The 15,168-nt window shown below is 41.5% G+C and overlaps 1 protein-coding gene and 1 long non-coding RNA gene across 3 annotated transcripts in view; one reads left to right on the top strand and one right to left on the bottom strand.

Annotated features, from left to right (window-relative positions):
* LOC131919654 (disks large homolog 5-like) overlaps nt 1-15,168 on the bottom strand; it is a 406,205-nt gene that overhangs the window by 175,641 nt on the left and 215,396 nt on the right. Inside the window, exon 5 of one of the 2 annotated variants that reach the window (XR_009381324.1) lies at nt 13,077-13,193. The gene's annotated coding sequence lies outside the window, so the exon portion shown is untranslated. Of the gene's footprint in view, nt 1-13,074; nt 13,194-15,168 lie in introns of those variants that run through there. The other variant, XR_009381325.1, reaches the window with a different exon arrangement.
* LOC131919673 (uncharacterized) lies at nt 10,684-15,152 on the top strand. Its single transcript, XR_009381355.1, has 3 exons — nt 10,684-11,758; nt 12,633-12,699; nt 14,658-15,152. It is a non-coding gene; the product is annotated as an uncharacterized LOC131919673 (long non-coding RNA).

Here is a 15,168-nt window from a genome sequence, read left to right as displayed (position 1 = left end):
ATTAATTTCAGAACCAAACCAAAAAAGTCAATCCTCACCCTTTCCATTGCAAAACATATCTAAAGACCCAGAAATGAAGATAAATGACAGAGAATATATTTCTGTGGACAAGAAACAGTGTCTGTTTCTTTCTTTTTTTTTTTTTTTTTGGTTTTTCGAGACAGGGTTTCTCTGTGTAGCTTTGCGCCTTTTCCTGGAACTCACTTGGTAGCCCAGGCTGGCCTCGAACTCACAGAGATCCGCCTGGCTCTGCCTCCCGAGTGCTGGGATTAAAGGCGTGCGCCACCACCGCCCGGCAAGTGTCTGTTTCTTGATCAAACTACGTCACAGTATTTACATCAATCGGAGCCAGCTCGCCAGAAGAGGTTAAAGAGGAGGGTTCGAAAACTTTTTGGAAGTCCGGAAGTTAATGTTTGTCCTCAGGGAGAGCCTCTACCTAATACCTCTGAAGAGCAAACACCCCTAAAGGTAATCCCCACTGACGTAAAAAGTAACATATTTGCTTGGGAGGGGAAAGCTGCATCTGTGTGCCTATGTCTGCAGTATTGCAGATGGTGTCAGAAAAGAGGAGTCCAGCCTCAAACGTATCCTGTCCCTCCTTCACACCCTCACTTCCAGGGATACTCTTGCCAGTCACCATCTATGGTATAAGTGAAAATAAGTTAGACCATAGAAATAAAAACTCAGAAAGTAAACATGCTTTTAACACAAGTCAGGAGAACTCATTAAAACAGAGAGAATAAACAATTAGACTCCTGGAGTAATTACAGTCAACATGAAAGTGAGTAACATGCTTGTGTTTTTGGAGACTTCTTCATTTTATGTGGATGAATGTTTTATCTGCATTCTGTCTGTGCACCATGTGTGTGCCCACTGCCCACAGAGGTCAGAAGAGGACATCAGATCTCCTGGAATTGGACTTACAGATGGTTGTCAGCTCCCATGTGGGTGCTGTGAATGGATCCCGGGTCTTCTGCAAGAACAACAAGTGTTCTCAAGGCTGAGCCACCCATCCAGCTCCCAGAATGAATGCTGGAGATGCAAATGATTAGGGTGCAAGCCAAGATATTACAAGTGGAAATAAGTATCCAGTCTCAGGATGCTTGCTAAGTTCCTGGGGCCTAGGCATCATCAGCTTGCTAGTTTTACATTTGAAGTCCAGAGACTATGTAGGTAGTAAGAACAGCAATAAGGAGGCTGGGCATGCTAATCCCAGCACTCAGGAGACATGGTGGATCTTTGGGAGTTCAAGTACACCCTGGTCTCAATTTATTTGGGAGAAGGGGGAAGTAAATGTACATTTATATCATAGCAGAAGTGTGGAGGTCAAAGGATAATTTTTGAGAGTCAATTCTCTCCTCCCATCAGGGATTAAATTCAGGTTGTCAATCTTTCTGGCAAGTGACTTTATCCACTTAGCCATCTCACTAGTCCTCTGATACACTTTGACTAAAAACATTTTTACACTAACACACAGGGGCTTGGTGCTCATGTGCTTTAACAATTGGTTCTGACTTTGGGAGATTGTTTAGCCTTTAGGACATGACCTAGCTAGCCGAAGAAGGTTGCCTGTGATGGGTTTTAATGTCCATCACCACTTCTGGTCCCAGTTCTGAGTGGTCTGCTTTCTGGTCTACCATAGTGTGAGAAACAACAGACCACTGCCACAGACCAAGATACCCTGTTTGCCCTCCAGGCTGTAATTGACTGAAATTCCCTCCAGCCATCAGCCTTCCTCCCTTAACTAATTTCTGTCATATTTAGTTGTCACAGCAACTAAAAAGGAACAGCCATCTTTTCTGTCTTAAACTCTGCTCAGAAGGTATAGAGCAAGCAGAAGAGATAGCCTTGTTTGCAGACCTTTCTAACTCCAGTTTCTGATCTCCACTGCAACTAGTTAATTGCGTTGAAGCATCTAACTTCAACATTAGGAAAGAAAGGGGCAGATTAGACACACTTATCACACCTAATAAATGAAACCGTTACTAACTGTGACTTTTATATTGTCAGAAGTCAACTTCAAATGTTCTTTCTTTTAAGCCCAATTCAATTTGGTTTCCAAATTAATATTAGGTATTATATGTGATCAAATTTATTAATTTTTGGTCAAGGGAAGAATTCGCAGGAAGATAGATCTCAAGGACTTTTAAAAAGAAAAGAAATCAAAACCACCATCTGAGCCAATGATATCTTAGGTAAGGACAGAGCAAACAACCTGTCCATTGGCAGCCATCTTGTCCTCCATCCCTGCTGACTGAAGAAGGAAGTTTTAGCGTGTGTTTAGGTTATTAAAGACATCAAGTGAAAAGCTGGAGCGATGGCTCACAGGGAAAGAGCACACACTGTTCTTGCAGAGGACCCAAGTTCTGTTTCCAGCACCCATGGCAGGTGACTCACAAATTCCTGGAAATCCAGGTTCAGGGAAGGCAGTCACCTCAGGCCTCCATGACACGTGTACTCATTCACACATACCCACATGCATACTTTAAAAAAAATCAATCCCCAAAATGAAAGTGTATATCAAAGACATATTTTTGTTTCATTTTTCAGTCCTACAAGCAGATTTGATATTACCTCAAATTTTCAATACAGATTTAAATTTTTTCTTAGTTAGGTTAAAAAAACCCTATAGCATAGAAACATTTGATAAACATAAACTATTAAAATCTGTAGTAACTTCAAGGAAATTTTTATTTTCAGAAATATGTTTCAACTCAAGGCCAATTTCTTTTTCTGCATAGCCTTTCTGCTCTCATTTGTATAATTTCCTGATTAGATGAAGGTGTGATCAACTTTGAGACACTAACTGGATGGTCTAAGTTATGAGCACTGTGACATGGTGGCCAGTGTGTTAGGCTTGAGGAAGAGGCGTTCCTTCCTGGTGCCTTAAATATGTAGTCTCAGTTTAGGGACCCTGCCAAGTTCAAAGAGCTTCTTCTGCCTCACATTTCAGATAGAGTGGGGTAAAATCTTTTAACACAAGGATTGCTTTGCCATGTTAAAAATCATCTAATTCATTGTTTTTTAAACTTAACATATACTTAGGTGTGTTTATTTCTATCCAAATTCTGTTGTTTTGTTAGTATGCACTTTGTCCCTATTCCAGGCTAATTTAAATTATTCTCGCTTCTCAATGGGAGCCTTGTGTGAATAGCTAAGCATATGTAGAGATATTTAACTATCAAATACTAATTTGTTTATATTTTTGCTATGGCTATACAGCGTGACTCTTAAGGATTAAGTCTTTTTGAAGGCAGGTACTTCCAAATAAAAGCAACTACAGAATAACTGGTAATGAACCAATCAAACTAATCATCCATCTCCAGACCCAGCAATGATGATTCTTGATAGAGAATCTATGCTTCCGAGATTTCCTCCTGGGGACAAGAGTGACTATATGTTGATGGAGGAAAAGTATACACTGGGCTGGACAGCCCCATCAAACATGAAACAACAAAGGTAGTTTGTGGGCTTTCTGGAAAAACTGGATTTTATGTTGGTCTTGTAAAAGACCCACTACCTAGTACCTCTGAAGAAAAAACACACTCCACGGAAATCCCCACTAATGTGAAAAGTACTCTTCAATGTGAATATTCATGAATATTTAGAAAGCAGGTTGAGAACATGTCCACTGAGCAAAATAACAGGACTAGATTCCCCTTAGGACCTGTGACTCCCAAGCCATGGGCTTTTGGCCAGGTTTACAGTTTCAGGCATGAATTCCCACCTATGGAACAGGCCTCAAATACAATCCAAAAGTGGCAGGTTCCCCAATAACCTTTGTACCAACTTTACATCAATGTGTAGTATTGGTGTCTGTTTAAAAGCATGTGTCTTTAGTTGCATGGCCTTATAATCACGTTCTCTTTTCTATTCCAGTGATCTATGAGCTTGCTGTTGTGACAGTAGCATGCAGGATTTTTTACTATAACTCTGCACTATGACTTGGAATCATGTATTGTGACACCCGAGCACTGTACTTTTTACTTGGGATTGCTTTTGCTATCCAGTGTTTTTTGTGCTTCTATATGAGTCTTCAGAACCCCTCACCAATTTCTGTGAGGAATGCCACAATTTCAACTGGAATTGCATTGAATCTGTAGATTGCTTTTGGTAAAATAGCCATTTCTCGCAATATTGAATTCTTTCCATCCATGACCATGAGAGATCTTTGCATCTTCTCACACCTTCCTCATTTTCTTTCTTTGGTGTCTTAATGTTTTCATTAACAAGGCCTCTTGCTTAGGTTTGTTCCTAGACATATTTTCTTGAGGTTATTGTGAATGAGAGTGTTTTCATGATGTCTTTCTGAGCATGCTATATATATAGAAAGACTACTCATTTTCTAAGATTACTGTTTATTGTATTTGTATTATCTTATTATATTTCTGTAGTCTTATTTTTGTTGTATTTTTTCCTGGTTTTTAGTATAAGAGTACTACTGGTTTTACAGAAGCAATTTGAAAGGACTTTTTTGTGTCTGTGTTTTTTTTTAATTATTTTATTAGGATTGAATGTAAGTCTTTTGAAGTCTGGTGAGATTCTGCTGTTACTCCATCTGGGCCTGGACTTTGTTTAGTCAAAAAGCTTTTTAATCATTGTTTGAATCTTCTCATTTGTTATGGCTATGTTTAGGTTGTTGATCTCATTTTGGTTTAAAATTTTGGTGGTTTGAATGAATGTGGAAATTAGACATTCCAAGTTAGTGGAGTAGAGGTTTTAAAAATAAATTTGGCCATTTAATTTATTAGTTATTTTTACATGTATTTTTGTTTTACTTGCCTGGTGTGTCTGTGTACCACATCCATACGGTACCCATGGAGGCCAGACCAGGGCATCGATTACCCCGGGACTGGAATTACAGACTGTTGTGAGCAACCATACAGGTACTAGGAATGGAATGAAAGCCCATAACTTCTGGAAGAGCAGCCAGTGCTCTTAACTGCTGAGGCACCTCTCCATCTCCAGAACACAGGCTTTGGAAAGCATTCCTTTATTACTCTGAATTTCTTGGTGTCTGTTGTAATGTTTCCCTATTCATCTCTCTTCTTCTTTCAGTTCGTTGGGCAAAGGTTTATTAATTTATCTTCTTAAAGAACCAGTTCTTAGGTTCATTGTTTCTTTCTGTTCTTTTATTTGTTTCTATTTCATTAATCTCTGAGCAGGCAGACTTCTCTCTTTGGTGGTATGTCTGCTGTAAGATTCTAGCCTCCCTGAGAGAGGGACAATGCCAGAGCTCTGGGACAGGAGGTAGGCCAGATAAACCTGGTGCATTTTCTTCTTGACTGAACCTACACCAAGCAAAGAAACTGTGAGCCATGGTCTGACCTGTGCCTATGGGTGTGAATATGGCAGAGGGGAGAGGTGGAGTTGATGAGAGGAACTCACCAGACAAAGTCACAGCCTGAGGGTCTAAAGTAGGCCTTTTGGTGTGGAGATGACAGCTTTGAGGACTAGATGTGACTGTTTCCACTTCTTAATGACAGTCCAGTAATTTGTGAGTAGCTAAACATTTATGAGAACGTGTAATTATTAAATTATTGTTGTCTTTTTTCTGTGTCAATATCTAGTGACTACTAAACAAAAAGATTGGCTTGAAGACATGTACCCCACAACAGAACCAAAAATAAATGTTGAGAGTATAACCAAACAAATGTACATTCTACCTTTCCTATCTGCAGAAAGTAACTCAACCAAGACAAAACTAAACCTGACTGAGAATATAAAACTGTCCATTTCTAGCTTCCCTCTGAAGACTCAAAGAAACACTGACCCATCTAGTTGTAACACAGTATTCATTTCTTAACTAGTACTTCAGAGAAAGATTAAAGGAGAGGATGAAAGAAGATACTGAAAACTCTGAATCTGATGCTTCTGATGAAGAACCACTACCTAGTACCTCTGGAGGAACAACACACACAACACTAATTTGAAAAGTGCTCTGTGTCATGATGAGGAGAAAGATGAACATGGAAAGTCTCTCTCTGGTGATGCCAAGAGTTTCCAGATGGAAGAACCCAGTCTTGAACATGCCCATGCACCTTCCTGTTCTCTTAGTCTCAGGAATACCCTTGGTAGTCTTCCAAGCTTCACACACAAATAATTTAGACAATGGAAATAACAGACCTTAAACCAACCATGGTTTTAACATGAATGAGAATTCTAACAGTGACAAAAAATTATAGTAACAACAGCAGTAGTAATGAGGGCACTGGGTGTCTTTAGGGTGGAAATAATATTTGATGCATGTAAACAAAACATAAGTAATTGGAAATTTGATATTAGTCATATTTCTAAATCTAGTAAACCCAAAGTTCAGTCAGTGGTTTACACACCTCAAAGCAGTGAGTCAGGTGACTGAAATAAAAAAGACACCATATTTCTATAGCTAAAAATGTGTGTACAATAACAACTGAATTTTGGATTTTTTTTTCATCTCTTCTGATTTTACTTTAAATGTTTCAGAAATCTGTCTAGGTTTGCACTTTTATTTAGTGCATTGAGAATTTCATACACTGTATTTTGATCATATCCTACTGCTCTTCCCTGCCTACTCGATTTTGTGTCCTCATTTTATCTTTAAATTCCATCCAGTCAAATCTGTGTTGCCACCAACTGGATTTGGTCTACCTATGCGGGACTACATACACCCTTAAAGAAAACTGGCTCTCCCTCTTCCAGCAGCAATGATTGTCAATGCCTCCTTGGCTAGGGTGGGACTTCAGGTTCACCTCCCTCTTCATGATGGGCTCCTCTCTGGCTTGAGCTCACACAGGTCTTGCACATGCTAACACGACTGCTGTTGAGGTCAGTTGTGCCACTACCCTGTTTTGTCCAGAAAAAAACTGCTTCCTCGTAGTTATCCACTGCTTCTGGCTCTTACAGTCTTTCTGCTTCTTCCTCTGAAGTGATGGCTGAGCTTTGGGAGGGAGTATGGCAGATAGGTGTTTCATTTAGGACTCAGCGTTCTGGCAGAGTCCAGTTGTGGGTCTCTGTCAATTACCATCTACTACAAAAAGAAGTTGCTCTGATGAGAGTTAATAGATACACAAATCCATGGACATAATGAAAGAGACAGGCAAGTCCTTAGGAGTCAGTTTCATACTGACCTCAATGGGTATTCCAAATGAAACATGCATATGTAAATATTCATCACTAGTATCTACAAATGAGAGAAAGCATGCAGTATTGTCTTTTTGGGTCTGGTTACCTCACTGGGAATGGCTGTTTCTAGCTCCATCCATTTACCTGTGGACTTATGACTTTACTTTTATCAACTAATTAAAATTCCACTGTGTAAATATACCACATTTTCATTTCCTTTTCACCAGTTAATGGACAACATCTAGGTTGTTTACCTTCTTCTGTCAATTGGGAATAAGGCAGCAAATGAACATGGATGAGTGAGTGTCTCTGTAGTGAGATATAGAATCCTTGGGTTTATTCCCAGGAGGAGTATAGCTGGTTCACATGGTAGATTTATTTCTAGCTTTTTGACAAAGGAACAGCTACATTGATGTCTATAGCTGGCTGTATCACTTTGCACTCCTACCAGCTGTGAAAACCTTTCCACATATCCCTGACAGCATTTGTTTTCATTTTTAAAACCTTATCTATTCAGACTAGGGTAAGATAAAATCTCAGAGCAGTTTTAACTTGTATTTTTCTGATGGCTAAGGATAATCAAACATTTAAAAAACTTTATCTGCCATTAGGTTTACATGTTTTGGGAACTATCTGTTTAGTTCCATTGCTGTGGATATCACTCTGTATGCTATGAATGTGTTGCTCTGACTGGTTAATTAATAAAGTGCTGATGGGCCAGTAGCCAGGTAGGAAGTATAGGCAGGACAAGCAGAGAAAAGAATTCTGGAAGAGTCATGAGTCACCAGTCAGACATAGAGGAAGAAAGATGTAAAGATACCAGTAAGCCACAAGCCACAAGGCAAGGTATAGATTTATAGAAATGGGTTAATTTTACTTTAAGATCTAGCTAACAAGAAGCCTGAGCTTTTAGGCCAAACAGTTTTAATTAACATAGGCGTCTGTGTATTTACTTGGGTCTGAGTGGCTGCAGGAGCCCAGTGGACACAGGAAAATTTCTGGCTACATTCCAAGCCCCATTTTTTAAATTGGGTTGTCATTTTTCTTTTTTTTAGACACAGTTTCTCTGTGTAGCCCTGGCTATCCTGGAACTTGCTTTGTATACCAGGCTGACCTCGAACTCACAGAGATCATCTGCCTCTGCCTCCCACGTGCTGGATTTAAAGGCATGCACCACCAATGTCCAATTGGGTTGCTCTTTTGCTTGATATTTGTTTATCTAGTTAGTTAGTTAGTTAGTTAGTTAGTTAGTTAGTTAGTTAGTTAGTTAGTTTTAATATTCTAGGCAGCAGCCTTCTGTCAACTGTATAGCTAGTAAAGATTTTTCCCATTCGGTAGCCTGCCTCTTTCTTCAATGATGGTGTCCTTTGCTTTACAGAAGCTTTTCGGTTTCATATGGTCAGTGTTGGAATACTTTCCTAGTATGAGACAGTAGGTTTGAATCCAACACTTAAAAAGTTCTTGCACTTCATTTGTACTATAATATTCCCATTAAAGCATATAGTGCTAGTAGGCAGGTTATGCATTACTCTCAAACATATTTCATCCCTTCCTTTATTCTCTTGCCTTAAATGAGCACATCACTTGGTAGATTTATTATTATATTTGCAATCCAAACCAATCACATCTTAACTTTCCTTCATAAACCATTGCATGTTTATTTCTTACTAGTATTTTGCCTAAAATTTATCTAGAAACATTTTGTAAGACATATATTCTTTACATATTAACTATAGAACTTTCTTTTGTTTGTTTATTGAGGCAGGGTTTTTCTGTAGCTTTGGCTGTCCTGGAACTTGCTCTATAGACTATGCTGGTTTCAAACTCACAGAGATCCACCTGCCTCTGCCTTCCAAGTGCTGGGATTAACGGCATGGGCCACCAACCCCTGGCATAAAACTTTTTTAAAGGACTTTATTAAGAAATTTCTATTTGGTTGGTGGTGGCACAAGCCTTTAATCCCAGCATTCAGGAGGCAGAGCCAGGTAGATCTCTGTGAGTCTGAGGCCAGCTTGGTCTACAGAGCGAGATCCAGAACAGGCACCAAAACTACACAGAGAAACTCTGTCTCGAAAAACCACACACAAAAAAACAAATTTCTTATTCATTTTACGTACCAACCACAGATCCTCTTCTCTTCTCTCCTTCCCTTCCCCCAGCCTCCCCACCAACCCACCACCCCATTCCTTCCTCCAAAAAGGTAAGGCCTCACATGGGAAGTCAGCAAAGCCTGATAGATTCAGTTGAGGCAGGTCCAAGCCCCTCCCCCTGCCTCAAGGCTGTGCAAGGTGTCTCACCATAGGTAATGGACTCCAAAAAGCCAGCTCATGCACCAAGGATGGATCCTGATCCTATTGCCAGGAGGCCCTTTAAGCAGACCAAGCTACACAACTATCTTGCTTATGTAGAGGGCCTAGTCTAGTCCCATGGAGGTTCCACAGCTTTTGGTCTAAAGTTCATGAGTTCCCACTAGCTTGGTTTGGTTGTCTCTGTAGTTTTCCCCATCACAATCTTGATGCCCCTTGCTCAGAGAATCCCTTCCCTCTCTTCAACTGGACTCCTGAAGCTACACCTGGTGCTGGACTGTGGATCTCTGCATCTGCTTCCATCAGTTACTGGATGAAGGCTCTATGATGACAGTTAGGTTGTTTGCCAATCTGATTACCTGAGTAAGCCAGCTCAGGCACCTTCTCCACTATTGCTAGTAGTCTAAGCTGGGGTCATCCTTGCGGATTACTAGGAACATCCCTAGCATCCGATTTCTTCCTATCCCCATGATGTCTCCCTCTATCAAGGTATCTCTTTCATTGCTCTCCCACTCCATCCCTTTTCCAGCTTGACCATCCTGTTTCCCTACGTTCTCATCTCCTATCCCCTATCCTTTATCATCCCCCCAACCCCAGTTTACTCATTGAGATATCCTCTGTTTCCCCTTCCCAAGGTGATCCATGCATCCCTCTTAGGGTCCTCCCTGTTTCCTAGCTTCTCTGGAGCTGTGGGTTGTAGTCTGGTTATCCTTTACATCTAGTATCCACTTATGAGTGAGTACATACCATGTTTGTCTTTATGAGTCTAGGTAATCTCACTCAGGATGGTATTTTCTAGTTCTATCCATAGCCATGTGGCAAAACACAGATTAACAGAAATAGGTTCATTCAAGTCGAAAGAGCTAACTAGCAAGAAGCCTGAGCCATAGATCAAACAGTTTGTAATTAATATTAAGCCTCTGACAGGTTATTTGTATACAGGTAGGCGGGAGAGATTAATCTGTCTACAGCAGATAGCTCTGGTGTTTCTAATTTCTTTACTTTAAACGTTTTATTGATTCTCTGTTGGCTTCACATCATGCATCCCAATCCCACTTTCCCCCCAACACATTCCCTCACACCTGAGCTCTGCCCTTGAAACTCCCCCGAAAACAAAAGAAAATTTAAAAGAAAAACTGAAAACCCAAAATTAAAAACAAACAAAAGTCTTGGAGAGGAGGCTGTAGTCACACAGTAAGTCACACAGTGTACTCTTTAGTCCATACTTCTTCTCATGTAAGTGCTCCTGGCCTCTCTGGCAGTAGCCCAGGAAAGGACATTATCATAGCCCCACAGGTGGCAAGCATGCCATGGATTTATTTAATGCTTCCTTAATCAATGTTTTCATTTCCTGAGAGGCTTTAGAGCAGTATTGTTATGTTTCTCATTAATTGGGTACTCATGATCATTTCAGGTAATGTGTATACAGAATAATATCTTTGATGGAGAGCTAAATATATGGACACAAAGATACAGTATCAATAGTTTTCCCAACATACAATGGATATCCACATCCTAAGCCCTGTGTAGACCTGGCTGACTGGGAACTCAATATATAGCAAAAGCAAGGCCCATAAGAGTGTTCTGATGTTGCAGGAGTTTCTGGGGCTACTGGAGTGAGACAACACACCTGACCAAAGAAATTGTTTCTAAGACGGAAGAGTTCAAAATCACTTTATTATTAATAAAAATACAGTTATTTTACTAAATAGGGGCTTAAATAGATCAGTCAACATAAACAGTGAACAGCCTTAGCAAAATATCAAAACAACAAGAACAAACGAAAGAACAAATAAATAGCAAAAGCTCAATCTATAACAAAGAAAACCCAAAAGACCAAAGCAAACAAAACCCAACCAAAAACCAAACAAAACAATTAAGGTCAGCAGCATTCTCTTGCTGCAATTTTAGAAGCACACACCTACAGCCTGTGGCTGGCCTTGGAAACATGGTAGGAAGGCAGTCAACTTCAACACTCAACTGGAGAATGAAACATGATGCTTTTGGGTGTGGTCTGTCAGGAACAGCTTGACATCAACACAATCATCCATGACACATTTCACACCGCATAGGGAGGGCTTGGGAAATCAGTCAGCTTGCCAAAGCTATCAACATTAAACTGACAGAAATAGTCTTGCTCACCAACATCTCTACCCTTCATGTTGTAGTACCCCTCACAGTGGCCACTTGCTATTGAATGTCAGGGTTCTCAGTAATTCTTGGCTCAGGTTTTCTGTATCTCAAGCTCCTTTTTGATGCTTTCTTTTCTTTAGGAAGACTAAGTCAGCAGACCCATAGATCTGATTGGGGCTGGATCACCTGGAAGACAGCTGGTATTTTCCTCACTGGTGAGTTCACAGCTCTAAAGGAGTGTCTTCTGAGGAGGAGGCCTTGATCTCAGAGTATAGAATGTCATAGGTTCAAGGCATCTGTGGCTTCTTTGGCCTCCTCAGTTCTCCCAAGATCTGCTATATGAGAAGGAAAGGCAATCAGACCCAGAAGCAGCCTGGCTGGGCCACAGGCCAGAACAAAATCAAGGCCTATTCACACTAGAAGCCAAGGTCAAGAGCCCCCAGTCTCCCACCAACACCATGTTTTCTGGGGATGAGATGCAAGGGTGGCTCACTTGCCTGTGAGACTTAGTGCTCCTGCTGCAGCAGCTCTGTCTGCAGGAGGCTCTCATCCTGGACTGTGGCCTGTTCCAACTCAGACTGCAGATTTTCTGACCTAGAGGAGAAAGGCAGTTAGGGAACAGGCCTGGTGGGGACCTACCATATCAGCTGTTGAGCCTAAACCAGCTCTAGTCAGCTGGACAATCCAGCATGACCTTTCAGCTGAGGTCATTCCCTGTACTCCCCAAGGGAGAAGGATCAGAGTGCACCTGGGCCTTGATTGTTTCCTCAGATTTTAAAATCTGCTAGAAGATGAGCTGAGAAATACACTGTACTGGGCAAGAAAATACAGCACATTTCTCCAGTTGTCTAGATATATTACTTTGAGAAAAAAATGCAGTAATGACTGAATAACAGTTCAGGGCAGCTATACATGGCCCTGATTAGATACAGGTGAATGTGAGCAACCTTGCAAATTGAATATAGACCCTCTAGGAGAGCCTACAAAAGAAAAGCACTGAAGGATCTGATTATTGCTAAAGAACAGAATCCTCCCTCACTTCAATCCTCAACTCCTAAATCTTCTTACAACAGAAAAATCTTTTCACAGGAAACAGATACACACTGCAGAGAACCTGTAATCAGCAGGAATGTGCTGCATGCAGATCTGTGCAAAGGTAGGACCTTCTCTCTAAAGGTGATGTTCTGGAAGGAAAATAAAGTGGTAGGAGCACACACTGTCCTCCATCACTAACCCTCCTCCTGCTAGGCTGAGGACGGCCATAGGGAGATTTGTGGGGAGACACAGACGAAACTGAGAAGATTCCAGAGAACTCAGATGGGAGTAAGGGGTAGACAACCCCAGAAACACTAATGATCAAACATAGTGTTTCCTGGAGAAGTTCTTGTTGACCGAGCCAGTACAATATCCTGAGATGTTCTTTCCCTGGCTGTGGCTGGGAGCTATTCAGATGGTGGGAATCCCAAAAGGACAGAGATCCAGGGACAGGTAACCTACATGGTTCTAACCAATCCTCCCAGCCTGGGCTCCCACCTCATCTCAAAGACATTGAAGTGATGTTGCAGCTTTTCTGTAAAGTCCCCTTGCTGGGTGAACAGCTCCTTCTGCTTCAGCAGGTCCTTCAAATCTTTCATCCAGGCTCTCTTGCTCCTGTTCATTAGAAGATTGTGTTCTCAGTGGAGGCTTGCTCACTCACATGCACAATAAATTCATGAACATACACAAGTACATGTGTGCACACATACAAGCACACTGTAATGCACTAACATGTTTAGCTTCACAGTTAATATTAACATAAGGAGCAACCACCAGGGATACTAACGAAAAGAAGGTAAACCTGTTGGATGAGAGAATAACACAGAGGGCATGAGAGATAGGCAGTTCAGTCATTGAAGTGTCTATCCTATAAACTAATGCATAGACAGGTGGCCCTCTGGGGTCCTCGCTCTTTAACTATCCCTGCTTAAGAAGTTCCCCAGGCTGTGCAGTATAGGAATGTTCCCCAGCAAAGGACTACTGGATGGTCGTGGACTACCCCACTGGTCTTGTTCACTGTTTCCCAGTTGCCCCCAAAGTGAGCAACTTCCTTCAAAAGGGGCTCCCTTTACCACAGGTTGCCTCACTTTGGGAAGCAAAGAGCTCAGGAAACTAGAAAATCTCCATAACCAGGATCCAAAAGAAAAAGTTCCTTCCTGTGAGGTGTTTGTGCCAGGGATATGATTGAGTAACAAATGGCTGACTAAGTCAGTGCCAAATGATTTTATGTATTATTTCATGCTGAACAATATTCCATGGAAGAGCCTGACCACAGTGTACTATTCCACTCAGTAAATGATGGGCATCACGAGGCTGCTCCCAGGAGTGCTGATAAAACCCTGATGTCCCCTAGCTTCTCTGTGGACATCTACTTCATGTTCTGGAATCACTGTGTCACCTCGGGATTGCAGTTTAACTTTCTGAGACTTGTGTGTGGCTTTGCTCTGTGCTACACCATTTTACACTGCAGGCAATGTCTGAGGGTCCTCATTTCTCCAAACCCTCCATGAGGCTGATTTTAACTCAGAGTAAACAACTTTGAAGAAAAGCAGTTACTGAGTGCTATAGACACAGCACATGGCAAGTGCTTTAGACCCTCAGGAGCCTAAGTGGGATTCACTGAGACAGCCCCATTCTCACACCACAGCATGGCTAGGGGACTTCTGCCAGACTGAGATGCAGCTGGAAGCACACTGCAAGTTAGAATCTCTCAAGGACTAACATGCAGGCCAAGCTCCAAGGCCAAGGTTAACTGAGCCAAGGTTAGACAAAGGGGGAAAGCAAGTGGTAGCAGGCAATGTGGATGAAGACAAAACAGGATACAGAGAAGATACAACAAGCCACCTGACCATTGAGTGTGCAGTCACCATTCACCCAGAGCAGAGGAGGGAAACAAACCCTCAGCCAGGCTATCCTACCTCTCAGACACCTTGATATGCCACAGTGGCCTCCTCCTCACCTTCATGTACCACATTCCTTTGGTTTGCTCCAAGGATTTCTGAGCAGATAAATATTTTTGCCTCTACAAATACCTGAAAACCACTGAGTTTCAGTAGTTCTTGTGTTCCTCTGTTCTAGTGATCTACGTGGACATGCGGAAAGATGGGCAGCAGCATGCAATATTTGATGGATGCCAAGTGAGAGGGCACAGTACTTTTTCAATAAAGTTGGTCCCATCATCATTAAAGATGAGTAAGTGAACATACAAATATGCGGAAATACACACACACACACACACACACACACACACGCACACGAGGTTAAACTCCACACATAGAAACAGGCTTGCACCTATAAGCACCTGTATTCACAAACACACAAATACTTACCCCTATACATACAGGAAACATGGACACACACACACACACACATACATATACAGTCACCCACACATGGTCACATACACACACACAAAGGAACACTAGTGTGCAACCAATAGACAGTATTCACATACAAACACACACAAAGAAGTTCACACACACATACACACAGAGATGCACAGAAAAGCACAACACACCACATACCACACCCCCAACACACACACCACACACACACACACACACACACACACACACACACACACACACTT

Source organism: Peromyscus eremicus, chromosome 9, assembly GCF_949786415.1.
Source record: "Peromyscus eremicus chromosome 9, PerEre_H2_v1, whole genome shotgun sequence".
Classification (NCBI taxonomy): Eukaryota; Metazoa; Chordata; class Mammalia; order Rodentia; family Cricetidae; genus Peromyscus; species Peromyscus eremicus.
This window is presented reverse-complemented; position numbering and strand designations above follow the sequence as displayed.